The sequence below is a fragment of the Hevea brasiliensis genome, chromosome 5 (assembly GCF_030052815.1).
Source record: "Hevea brasiliensis isolate MT/VB/25A 57/8 chromosome 5, ASM3005281v1, whole genome shotgun sequence".
In the NCBI taxonomy this organism is placed as follows: Eukaryota; Viridiplantae; Streptophyta; class Magnoliopsida; order Malpighiales; family Euphorbiaceae; genus Hevea; species Hevea brasiliensis.
Window position 1 is genome coordinate 4,207,920 of NC_079497.1, and position 13,825 is coordinate 4,221,744.

The 13,825-nt window shown below is 33.9% G+C and overlaps 1 non-coding gene and 1 pseudogene across 1 annotated transcript; both read right to left on the reverse strand.

The window, feature by feature from the left end:
- Positions 1 to 506: 506 nt before the first annotated feature.
- LOC110670493 (germin-like protein subfamily 1 member 16) lies at positions 507 to 7,692 on the reverse strand (annotated as a pseudogene).
- Positions 7,693 to 8,728: 1,036 nt separating this feature from the next.
- On the reverse strand, positions 8,729 to 8,836 carry LOC131180443 (small nucleolar RNA R71). The gene has a single exon (XR_009149216.1). It is a non-coding gene; the product is annotated as a small nucleolar RNA R71 (small nucleolar RNA).
- Between the last annotated feature and the right edge of the window lie 4,989 nt (positions 8,837 to 13,825).

Genomic DNA, 13,825 nt, shown 5'->3' on the forward strand with positions numbered 1-13,825 from the left:
AGTGATTTTACCTTACCAAGTATTTGAAAATGTCGTGTCTTTTGCATGTAAAGATGAGGCAAACGGATGATGGTTCAATTTCAAGAGAGTGAGGTAAGCTTCATTTTACTGTTTTTTTCTCTCAACCTTAGCTTATATTTGTCATTTTTAAACATCACTTTGATCTTTTCTCTACATCAAAAAAATTTGGAGATCAAGGGTCAAAACAGAGGTGTATTTAGATTTTATTCTAGGAAATTTCTGGTTGAGGCACAGAACTGTGGGGGTAATCAGAATTGACACTTTAATTGTCCTTTAGCACTCTAGTCGAACAACTTTATATACAAATGGAAAATTTGGTCCCCTTACTAACTGAGCTCCTGAAATAGCAGGAAAGCTTATTTGACAAAATTTCAAATTTTTCATACTGCGTCCAAAATGAATATATAAAGACAACAGCACATAATAGGAAACCACTCTTTGTTTTATTATACTCACGGCATTACAAGGAATATTAAACAATATTATCAAACACCAAACTTCACCTGAAGATCTTTGACAACTTTCTTGCCCAGCTGGAAGGCCTTGGCCAGAACATCAGGATTTATAGGTGGATTAGATCCAAAGGTTGCATTTGCTACAGTGATAACTCCAGGATTTTGGCTGTTTAAACTAGCAATGGCAACACCATTGGTCTTTGCAATATTGAATTGGAAGTGAATCAGTCCAATTGGAAACACAAAAACATCCCCGGGGTTTATCTTATTTCTTAAAAATAAATTACGGATTGATTTGTGTGCATTACAATATTTCAGAAATTCAATTGTAATTTACGCAAAAGAAAAGTTCATGCTATGGTGAATTTGGTTAATTCATAATTGGATTGGAATAAGACTAATTAACTATTGATTGGTTTTACCTAAAATGTGATATATAGTTGGATTTTTGAGATCCTTAGATTATAATGAAGCGAATAAATACCGCCAAAAATTAATGCCAAATTTCCACGATTTGTTGATTTTTGTAGCCTTTCCATATAATGGTTTTCATTTCGATTTATAGTGATGGCCTCCTCCTAACTATACTTTCTATCTGCAGCTTCATCTATTCAAGCTTTCTCTTATTTTATTTTATTATTATTTTTTTAAAGTCCATTAACACAAAACACACATGTACCAGAGAGTAGGGATTATTTAGAGTTTATTTGGCATTACTGTTAAATCTGCAATTGAGAAAAAAAAAAAAACTCCTTAAAAATGTTAATTGGAGAACATTAAAAATTAATTCAAAATTAAATTTAATATATTTTATTTATAAAAACTATCTTCTAAGCCGTTTTCTTTTCATAACTTTTCATAACATACAAAGTAATGCATTTTCAAAAAGCATTTTTTCTATGCTCCAACCTCAATCTCAAATAAGTCTTTATTTTAAAAATTATAAAAGTAAATAAAAATAATATTTTAATTTTTACACTTTGCTTTTTGGAAAGTTAATTTGTGTACTCATAAATATATAAGTTCACCTAAAAATATAAAAAATACATGAGAGGATGCATTATTTTCTAATATTGCAATCTATAAAATGAATAATATCCTCATTTGCACTCTCTAACATTTCCTTTTTTTTTTCTTTTCTTTTCTAACAAGGAACGGTTGGATTCCTGAAATAGATGGAATACTTGATCAGCTGACAATTTCAACAAAACTTGTTTTTGGACTCACCCACTCATTGCTTTATAAGACAATAATGAACCCTTAATTTAATGCTAATTATTCATAACTGAGATTTTCAAAATCAAGAGATCCTTCATTGGCTGATTGTGTGACGCCCCTTACCCTTCTACCATATAGCCGAGCAAGAAGTGCCACATTCGGTGCCGGAGCACCCTATCTTGTTTTATCATATCTATTGTAAACTTTTGATGTCATTTAAAACATATATTCTTTGTGTAAATTTTTTTTTTTTTATATCTTATTTCTGTGGAGACCCGGACAGAACCTCCCTTATTTTATTAGCATCTGGCGGATTCCACTAATCACCTGTTAACATGTCCATATTCATTTCACACATTTCCATATCATATTCTCATGTATCATATCATTTACAATTATTTATGAGATCTCAAAATGAAGTATTATCTATTGCATTCATATAGAAATTCATAGATAATAAATTACAAGTTTTCATTTCAATCTCAAAGTTTAATTACAAGTCCAAAATGAAATACATCATAAACTAGTAATTACATCATGACTAAACATAATGAACCAAAATACTAGTCTATACATGGGCCCTACCAAAATACAAAAGATCGGTGAGGTGACTCTGGACAATGGCAGATCTGATCAGAGCTCTGTCAGTGCACTCACGATCTTTCTTCTTTGTGCTTTGGGGTGATCTGGTGATCTCCAGTACCTACGCGATGGAAAACCAACGCGCTAAGCATAACGCTTAGTGGTGCATAATTTATAATAACAATAATTTAATAATTTGAAACAATATATACAACTCATAATTTTTGGGTCTTTTACATTTTTATTGCTCTTTGGAAATAATTAACATTATCGGGATCTTTTATGATTACTTATTGTATTTTAAGTCTTAATTAATTTTTTTTTATCAGTGCCCAAGAAAACCTATAACAAATTATAAAAGCTGGATGTACGGGTGTATACTGGTTAGACAGCCATATGTCTATCCAGTATACGTCTGTCAGGCACGAGGCCAGCTGTCGGGCACGAGGCCCGCTGTCAGGCTTGTAAAGCCAGAAATAAAGTAGGCATATAGCCTGTAGAACAATCATACCAGACATATATTGTCAGTTCATGATTTTCTCGGTAGGCAGTACTGCTATCTGTAGTCCCTAATTGGTATACCAATTTATCCAACTAAATAAATAAGTCTAGGTATACTATGGGCAATTAAATATTTTTAATTAATTTAGCACTATTCACTATTACTATTTTCTAGTACTGTTCATTGGTACCATAAATTTCATATTAATAGGACATTAGTCCTAATTTACATATTCATATCATTTTTAATATTAAATTTTTCCTTATGAGTATTTTAATTATCCTATATAGCATTTTTCCCATGAACATTTCTTTAGGTTCATGTTGATGTGTTATCTTTATCTAGGAATTTGGCTAGGTTGGGATGTCTATTTAGTCACAATTCCTTCATAACAATTGCTCCTCTATGTTTAAACTTGAATTTCAGTTTTTGAATCACTGAGTTTGGGGTTATATAACTCAAGTTATGGTCAAAATACCAAAGGAATAGTATTTTGGGACATTTTCTGGGTTGGCAGTTTTAGTGACCCAAATTGTGCTAACAATTTGAATTGGTTAAAGGCAAAACTGGGTTAAGTGGTCTTCATGAAAAGTGTAGCCCTATGTCTAAACTTTCCATGGGTAAAATTTTAGGTCATTTGGACTAGTATAGAGAGAGTTATGACCAAATGAACACGTACTGTTTATTTGGTCATTTTATGGGTTGGCAGTTTCAGTGACCCAACTTATGCTAACAATTTGAATTTGTTAAATGCAAAACTGGGTTAAGTGGTCTTCATGAAAAGTGTAGCCCTATGTCTAAACTTTCCATGGGTAAAATTTTAGGTCATTTGGACCAGTATAGAGAGAGTTATGACCAAATGAACACGTACTGTTCATTTGGTCATTTTCTGGGTTGACAGTTTCAGTGACCCAAATTGTGCTAACAATTTGAATTTGTTAAAGGCAAAACTGGGTTAAGTGGTCCTTATGAAAAGTGTAGCCCTATGTCTAAACTTTCCATGGGTAAAATTTTAGGTCATTTGGACCAGTATAGAGAGATTATGACCACTGTTCATTTGGTCATTTTCTGGGTTGGGTGCAGGGAAATCCGAATTTGGGCAGTATTTAGCTCAAGTTTTGGACAGAATTTGGGCATGGTTTCTTCATGGAAAATGGGCTATTTTGGGTCTAGTTTCACCTCCAATTGAGGTCACACAATTTTATTTATGACCTAAAATATACACTGCCCTCAACAACACAACCTGCAGAAAATTAACACTTCCAAAACTCAATCTCCTCCAACTTCCTTACTTCAATTTGCATGCAATACACTTCTATAAGCAACAATCTCATCCCAATAGGTCAATTTCAACATTTTACACAAAGTCCTCAACATTTACACAAACCCTAGTTTTCAAAGTTTCAAATTTACACAATCAAACACCCAAACATTTCAACTAATTACACATTCTCATGGAACCATTTTTCATTACTTAAAAGCAATAAACTTCAAGTTCCATGGCTGCCAAAAATTCAAGGGTTCTTTCCTCTAGATTTTCTTTTTGTTTTAATGGTATTTATGCTTAGCTAAACATGCTTTTCATGTTTAATAAAGAGAAGAAGAGGGATTAGTGCACTAACCTCTTGTGACCCACTTCAAACTTTAATCTTTCTTCTTCTTATGGGTATCTAAAGCTTCCTTATGATGTGGGCTAAATTTTTTGTGAAGGGGTCTATGGGTTTTGGTGAGTGAAAGCTTGGGAAATCAAGCTTTAAGCTTGATAACAATGGTGGGGAGGGAGAGAGCAAGGGAGACGGCAAGGAGGGAGAGAGAAGAGGAAGAAGAAGAGGGTTGGTGGGTTTTGTCTCTTGTGGGTATTTATATATATATTTATGTGTACTTTATTGTTTTTAAATTTCATAAATCTATTTCCTTTCTTTTCTTTTCTTTCCTTTCTTTTCTTTTCTTTTCTTCTTCTTTCTCTTCTCATTTTTCAATTTCAAATTCATAAAATTAATTTATGTTAATTATTCTATTTCCAAATTTTAATTTGACATTTAAGTCAAAATTCACATCTAGGGGTGAAATGACCAAAATGCCTTTCATGGTGCCCATCGGATTATTTTTATTTTTTTATACCAATTAATAAATTCTCTAAATTTTATTTTATTTCTCAAAATTTTTTCTATATTTTTTTAATATTTATTTTATTAATTTATGCCTCCTCACTATAGTTTAAGTGTAGTTCCAGACATCCTGACTGTTCGAACAGACATTAGTGGTCGGAACAGTAAAATGTATAGACTACCTACGGTGAGGGCGTTACAGATTGTATTTTCGGTAACATTTAATTTATCTGATTTTTTTTTTTAAATTTTATTATTATGCTTTCTGTGTAATTTTTGTTGGGTCTCGTAAGAGTAGGGCTGCCAAGCATTTGTTTTTTTTTTTTTTCTTATTTGTTTCTAGTGTTTCACTTTTTTTTTTGGAAAAATAAAAGTTGCAAACCCTTATTTCTTTGTGGAATTAATATTTATAATGTCTATTAATTAGATTGAGTGAGATCCACTTATTAAATATATAAATTTCTCATATTTGTATTTCAAATTCATATAATAAATGGGGTCAATACAAAAATTTTCTCTATTGATAAAATACCAAACCAGGAATAAAAATTCCAAAAAAAGCTTACACATAGACATGGCTTATAAATATTTTTTAGCAAGAATTTTACTGAGAAAAATAGAGAATAGTGATTCTCTAAGCTCCCCCCTTCCGATTTTTCCATATCAATAAAAAAAATTTTCTTGCTTATAAAAAAAACTCATAATCAATACACTAATAAAATTAATGTCATAAAACCTATGAAAATTTAGCTATTTGAGCCAAATTAATGGGATATTGATTCTTTGATGCCACTTTTCCTCGGTATTAATTACATTACCACTATGCAGATGTGCATGCTTCCATAAACCCAACATTGTGAAATATATCTAACATTATCTTTTGGTTTTTTATAACATAAAATATCAACTTATAAGGATTTTTTATCAATTTAAGAAATAATAATTTTTTAAAATAAATTTATAAATATTATAATTTAAAAATATTTTTTAAGAAGAATATTATATAATTATGATTTTGATTATTATATAATTTTAGAATAATATAAATTCTATTATTTAAAAAATCACAATATCAATGTATTACACTAACTTCACGGACATAAACGTAAAAAATAAATATAAAACTATATATAAAAAAATAGATTAGATAACATAATAATACGAGAATTAAAAATTTATATTGAACTAAAAATTGACCATTTATCTTATGGCGCAAGAAGTATCAAAAGAAATAATAATATTTATCAGGCTTAGCTTGATGATGGTGTAATATTTGATTTGGACAAATTAATTTGAGTTCATTCTCTTCCTCTCTAGTACAGCAAAGCCCGTATTGGTGTCCCTAATCTTCTTCTTTATAAACAAAAAGAAGCCATCTAAATGTCATAATTTATTGGTGAAACATAATAAGGGTCCTTGGATTGAAAAGAGAAGTTGATATGTTATCGTGTATTTGATTAACAGGATTGGATGAGTCAGACTAATTAAAAACTAATTAATTAATTGATTCCAATTAAAATGTGATAGTGATGAATCCATTTCAAGAGAGCAGTAAGCTTTTTTTTACCCTTTTAACTATCAAATTTGGATTACCTCATTTTTATATTTTGATTGAATCATATTTTGATTTATCATTTATATCTTATATAGGCCAAAACACAATTATATTTAAATTTTATTTTAGAAATTTTCTGGGTGAGGCCCATAACAATGGGATAATGTTACCTCATATTGGTCTTAGATAAGTAATTTGTACTAAATATAAGACTCAATAGACTTCATTCCCTTAAGTTAATTTTTGGAATAGAGTTAGATCCAATCCATTTTTTTTACATGGTATCAAAGCCTCGCAGATGTTTATGCTTGCAAATATTCATGCTTGGACGTGAGAGGGGTATCATCCTCTATTAATTTGGGATAAAAAATTTATGCTAAATATAAGAGTTGAGTTAAGTTTTGAAGTGAAATTAGGCCAGTCCATTAGAATTGGCAATTTTATTGTCCAGCAATTTTCAATAGATATTGAAATTTTGGTCCACTGAGCTGCTGAAAAATAGCAGGAAAGCTTATTTGACAAAATTCCAATATTTCATACTGCATCCAAAATGAACATAGACAACAGCACGTAATAGGAAACCATTCTTTTGTTTTATTCTATACATGGCATTACAACAGGGAATATTGAACAACATTATCAAACAATTAAGGTTACTGTTCTTTTTTTTTTTTCATGTCTTCCTACTTGTTGATGCCACCAAACTTCACCTGAAGATTTTTGACAACTTTCTTATCCACTTGGAAGGCCTTAGCCAGAACATCAGGATTAATAGGTGGATTATAAGATCCAAAGGTTGCATTTGCTATAGTGATAAATCCAGGATTTTGACTGTTTAAACTAACAATGGCAACTCCATTGGTCTTTGCAATATTGAACTGAAAGTGAATCAGGCCAATTGAGAACACAAAAACATCTCCTCGGTTTAAGACTTCACTGATAAGGCAATTAGGGTTGGATGTGACAAAGCCAATGTAAAGAGTGCCCTCAAAGGCCTAAAAGGATTTCTGTAGCACGAGGATGAATGTGAAGAGGATTTAAACAACCATTCTATACGAGCGAGGGAGATACCAAGAGTGTTAACTCCTGGTATGTGCTCCACGTTTAACAGGGGGTTACAATTGATCCAACTTGATTCCCTGTATTTGTAGGAATATTGAGCCCCAAAAAAGAGAAATCATAGGCTACACAAAGGTTGGGATTTTTGCAAAATTTTCCATTCTCGAATTGCATGACATAAATGTTAACCATTACCATTCCATGTAAATCAAAATAAAGGACTGTTAAAAAAAAGTATGTATATGTAGGACAAAATTATGACACACAGAAGTCCTGGAGAGAGCTGGGGTCATAGGCAGGGGGATATGAGAAAGCCAAAATCCAAGAGTGCGAAGGCTAGAAGGAAATGACACTCTTCATTTGATCAAACTGTCTCTAGCTTGCGATAGCTTTAATTTTGGTGTGAGAAATCTCGCATGATTACATTTCTATTTACAAATGAAGGTCTGGATAAACCATTGTACGACCCGTGCACTTGCGGTTGGGACGCATCAAGTTTTTGGCGCCGTTGCCGGGGAGTTGTTTGTTTAAGATTGAGTTTTTGATTATTTTAGTTGTTTATAGTCTTATCTTTGTTATCTTTTCATTTTTGTGTTTGTTTGTTCTTTTTCAGGTACTTTTAACCTTTTATGAGAAGAGCTAGAAGCTCAAGTGACACAACCTTATTGTTCAATCCTGAAATTGAGAAATTTTGTAAGGCCAACAAGAAAGAAATCAGAAAAAGAAAGGAAGCTTTGAGAGAAACCGAAATTGAAGCAGACATGGCTGATGAAAGAGTTAGAATTGGTGTTGGGAATGCTGGAAATGGTCAAAACAATGAAAATGAAGCCCAAGGGGAAGAAGTTGTTAATGCAAACGTGCCTAGGGGAAGTATGATGGATCATGCTTTTCCACGTTTTGATGACTTGAGAGAGAGCATAGCAAGACCAAGGATTGATGCAAATAGCTACAAGATGGATTTTGGAGTTCTTCAAATGATTCAGAATTCTCAATTTGGAGGACATCCTTCTGAAAATCCACACACACATCTGAAGAAGTTTGCTATGATTTGTGACATGCAAAAACAACCTGGAGTATCTGATGATGCAGCAAGGCTAAAATTGTTTCCATTCTCTTTGAAAGATAGAGCATTGGATTGGCTTGATTCTTTACCTCACAACTCAATTACAAATTGGGAGCAGCTCACTGATGCATTTCTTGCCCAATACTTTCCACCTGGAAAAACTCAAGAGTTGAGGAATCAAATGATTGCTTTTAGACCAAGAGAAGATGAGACTCTTTATGAGTCATGGATGAGATGGAAGGAGTTGGAGAGACAATGTCCACATCATGCCATTCCTAAATGGATGATAAACCAGAATTTTTACACAAACGTCACTCCTGCTATCAGAGGAATCATTGATGCTCAAACTGGAGGGGAATTCATCATTAAGCATGAAGATGAAGCTTATGAGTTATTAGAGAAAATAGCAAAGAATAGTCATCTATGGAGTAGTCCAAGAGGGTCAACTCCAACTCAAAAAAGGCAAGTTGCTGGAATGTATGAGCTTGATCCATTCAACATGATCAATGCCAAATTTGATGCACTCACTAATGTCCTTGCTAAGAAAATGGAGGATTTAAGTATGCTAGTCAGTTCATCATCATGCTCTGGAAGTTCTCAACAAGTTACTTATGCAGAAGGAACAATGAGCTGTGGAGTAGATTATCCTTCATATGCTTGGAGGAATCATCCCAATTTTTCATGGGAGAATCAGCAAAATCAAGCTTCAACTCAGAACTTTCCACCACAACAACAAGGGCATCAATACCAGCAACCTAGGCAACCACCACCTAGTTTTCAGCAAAAGAATGCAAATACTGCACCTTTACCAAGACAGCAAGAACAAAGTTCCACCACAGAGGCTTTATTACAACAAATTCTTGCTAATCAAATTAAGCGTGATGAAGAGTTGAGAGAGATGAAAGCAAGGCTGGAACAAATGCAAACACACAATAGGATGCTGGAAAATCAGATTGCACAACAAGCATGCTCATCAAGTACCAAGTCTTTTGGAAAGCTTCCAAGTCAACCAGAAAATCCAAGAGAGCAGTGTCAAGCTATTACTTTAAGAAGTGGAAAAGTTATAAATGATGAGAAGAGTGAAAACAGTGAGAAGAGAGAAAATGAGAAAGGGACTGATGAGAGTGAAAAACAAGAGAGTGCAGAAAAATGTAAGGAGAAATTTGAAGAAAAAGAAGAGAAATATATACCTCCTGAACCCTACAAGCCACAGCTTCCCTTTCCACAAAGATTTCACAAAGCCAAGCTTGATAGGCAATTTGGAAAGTTCTTAGAGGTTTTGAAGAAACTTTACATAAATGTGCCTTTTGTTGATGCTCTTTCACAAATGCCCTCTTATGCAAAATTCTTGAAAGAAATTCTCTCAAACAAAAGGAAACTTGAAGATGATGAAATCAGAGCTTTGTGACAGAGGAATGCAGCTATCCTCCAAAGGAAACTTCCTCCAAAGCTCAAGGATCCAGGGAGTTTTTCAATTCCATGCCACATTGGGGAGTCATGTTCTATAAAAGCTTTATGTGATTTAGGGGCTAGTGTAAGCCTTATGCCCCTCTCCATCTATGAGAAGCTCAACATGGGAGATCTTAAGCCAACCCACATTTCTCTTGATTAATGATAGATCAATTAAGTATCTCAAGGGATTTTAGAGAATGTGCCTCTGAAGGTTGGGAAATTCTATATACCTGTTGACTTTGTCATCTTGGACATGGAAGAGGATTCTAATATCCCAATCATTTTGGGGAGGCCTTTCCTAGCTACAGCTGGTGCTTTGATTGACGTGAAAGGTGAAAAGCTTACTCTCAGAGTAGGAGAGGATCATTTAGTCTTCAACATTGGCAATGATAAGAAGAAGCAACATGAAGATGTAGACTCTTGTTTGAGAATTGATATAGTTGATGAGTTAGTAAAAGAGCACTTTAGAAAGAGCTATCCGAAGGCTTCTCTTGAAAGTTGTCTTATCCATGAAGGGAGTATCAATGATGAAAATCCAAAAGAGGCTGCATTTGCACAACATTTAAAGGGTAATCCATCTTGTCCTATGGCACCAATCTTTCAAGTTGAGCAAGTGGAGAAAAGTGAAGTAAAACAACCATCTCTCAAAGAAAAAGATGCACCAAAGGTTGTCAAGAAAGAAATGGTGGGATTTTTAGACAAAGCAACAAGGATCTTCTCATGTGATGGAAAGAAAATGAAGTATAGATTCATTGAAGCACCTATTGGAAACAGAGGCAATAAATTCCAATTTCAGCCACCATGAAACATGAAAAGAGTCCAGCTAAGGACTATAAATTAGCGCTCTTGGGAGGCATCCCAAGTCCTTTTATTTTACTTTTGCTGATTTACTTTTACTTTCATTGCTTTTGTTTTTATCTTGAATCTCCCCAAATTCAATTTTTGACATTGTTGAATTTTGTCCCTTGTAGATGTATTTCAATGGAGGAAGGTTGGTGAACTGCTGGGGAGTGATTCTTAACTTGAAAATTTTGTCCTTCAAACTCTCCCAAAAACTGATTGGTTTTTGCTGCATAACCTATGCAGGAGCTGCTACCTGGTTTATGCAGAGCAAAAAATGACATTCTGCAGCAAAGAGGGTGTCTGCAGTAGATGGCTTATGTTCTTGGTGAGGTTGGGTGTGTAACTTTTAAGTAAATGTGCTTTTAATGTTAATATGGTGGTAAGTGAGCCATTTTTGCAGTTATGAGCTTATTTGGGTTGTGGGATTTAAGGTGGAAATGCTGCATTTTTCTTGGCATGACTTGGAGAGTTCATCATTTGTGAATAGATACAACTTTATGCAGATTTTATTGAGTTTTAATGTGCTAAATGTTGATTTGCAGATTTTGAGTCAAAATGGCATGGGTCACAAATGCCTTTTATGCAGGATCCATCTTCTACAAGATTGTGTGATGCATTTTTGATGAACTTTGTATATATTGATGTGTTTTTGGTGAAAATTTCTCATGGTTTATGCTTCATGGAATTATATTTCTTCATTCTAGGGTATTTTTCACACTTGCAAATCATGTTCCATTGCAATCTTAATCTTGTTGAATTGTGCATAAGCAACTGCATAGCTTATGCAATCCTGCATAACCACAATTCTTGCCATTTTCCACCTTTATTGCAAGTGCATAAGCAGAGTGCATAGCTTATGCAACTCTGCATAACCTCATTTTGTCAAATTTCATATCTGTCAAAACTTGCATAAGGTGAGTGCATGACTTATGCACATTTGCACAACTTCAAATGCATTTTCTCTCTCTGAAATGCATAAGCAGAGTGCATAACCTATGCATACGCATAACCAAAAACTCAACTTCCACTCGCCGAGGGTGCATAAGGAAGGTGCATAACTTATGCACTTCCGCATGACCAGAAACTCCAAAAATTCAAACTTGCCGAGGGGTGCATCAGCAGAGTGCATAACCTATGCACTTCTGCATGACCAGAAACCCAGACAAACCAAAATTGCCGAAGATCGCATAAGCGAGTGCATGACCTATGCATACGCGCATGACCCAAATTTCGAAAAACCAATTCGAGAGGTGCATAAGGGGAGTGCATCACTTATGCACTCCCGCATGACTTCGCTCCTCAAAATTTCAAGGGTCACCGAAACATGCATAAGGAAGGTGCATGACTTATGCACTTCCGCATAACCACCAACTCTGAATTCCAAGACCAGCCGAGACTTGCATAAGGAGAGTGCATAACTTATGCACTTCTGCATGACCTCATACTCTGAATTTCAAAACCCACCGAAGAGTGCATAAGCAGAGTGCATAGCTTATGCACATCTGCATAACCACCAACCCAAGTTCCAAAAATTGCCACTTATGCAGTACCGCATGGCTTATGCACCCTACTTATGCACAACAAAAAAAAAAAAAAAAAAAAAAAAAAAATTTTATAGCCTATGCAACCCTTATTGCCACTTATGCAGTACCGCATGGCTTATGCACCCTACTTATGCACAAAAAAAAAAAAAAAAAAAAAAAAAAAATTTATGCAAATATTTTACATAGCCTATGCAACCCTTATTGCCACTTATGCAGCACCGCATGGCTTATGCACCTTACCTATGCACATGCTCTGGACAGCACTTAACTCTGCATAACCTGTACAGCTTCTTATGCATTCCTTTATCTTGAATTCTCATACCAGGTAACTCTTTCTTTTTGCTCTTCATTTTTTACAATTCCTGGTCAATATTATTTGCTTTGAGTTTTGGTTATCTGCTGCTTGAGACATTGAGGACAATGTCCAATTTTGAGTTTGGGGGTGCACATTTTGATTTTTGGCTTTACTTTTCACATTTTGAGTATAGGAGCATCTCATTCCATTCCATTTACATATATTGTAAATATTTTACATATACATCCATACACACACACACATTACACATTTACACACACATTATACATTACATTGCACACAAACATACAAATAGACTTCCTCCATTTAGTTAATACATTACTCATCTTAGGAATCATACACCATGCATTAAAATCTTTTGCCAAATCCCTTGAGTATTGAAAATGTGCCTATGAGAGTGATTTGACTCACCCTTTAGCTGGGTTTGTGGATTGAAAGTTTCCTAAGAGGTGCAAGGTTTTGAAGTGTCTATCCCTTGCCCATATCTTCTTAGCCAAAAAGCCACCCAACTAGTCATTTGGAGATGGAAGTGTTTAGAGGGAATTATTGGATATAAGGTAGTCAAATGATGTCTCACCAATCCTAGAACAAATTTTCTAAACCTTTCAAGGCGAAATACCAGCTTGTACTTGAAAAGAGAGATGATTAGGCATTCTTTGATTTAAACCTTCTCATTTTAAACCTTTGGCCCTTTTCCTAATTAAAATTGACCCTTGCAAACCCCTTTGAGCCTTTTTATCCCTAATTTTTCTTGAAATCCTTATTGTTACCTAGCCAATGAACCAAACACTCCAACCCTTTTCATGAGAATAATTATTTATAACATTAGGTACAAAAAAAAATAAAAAATAAAAAAAAAATAAAAAAATAAAAAAAAAAGAAAAAGAAAAGAAAAGAAAAAAATATATACAATAAAAGGGAGAAGAAATGCTTGTCATCTTGTAAAAGTGCTAGTATATGTTTTTTTCACTATTGCCATTCAAAATGAAAGAAATCCACCCAAAGTATTAAAAGGAATGAGTTTGGGGGTGGCAATTTTAGGAACAATCATCAAAAAGAAAATGCAAGATACAAGTTTAAAATATCAAAATGTCCCTCCATTTTTAT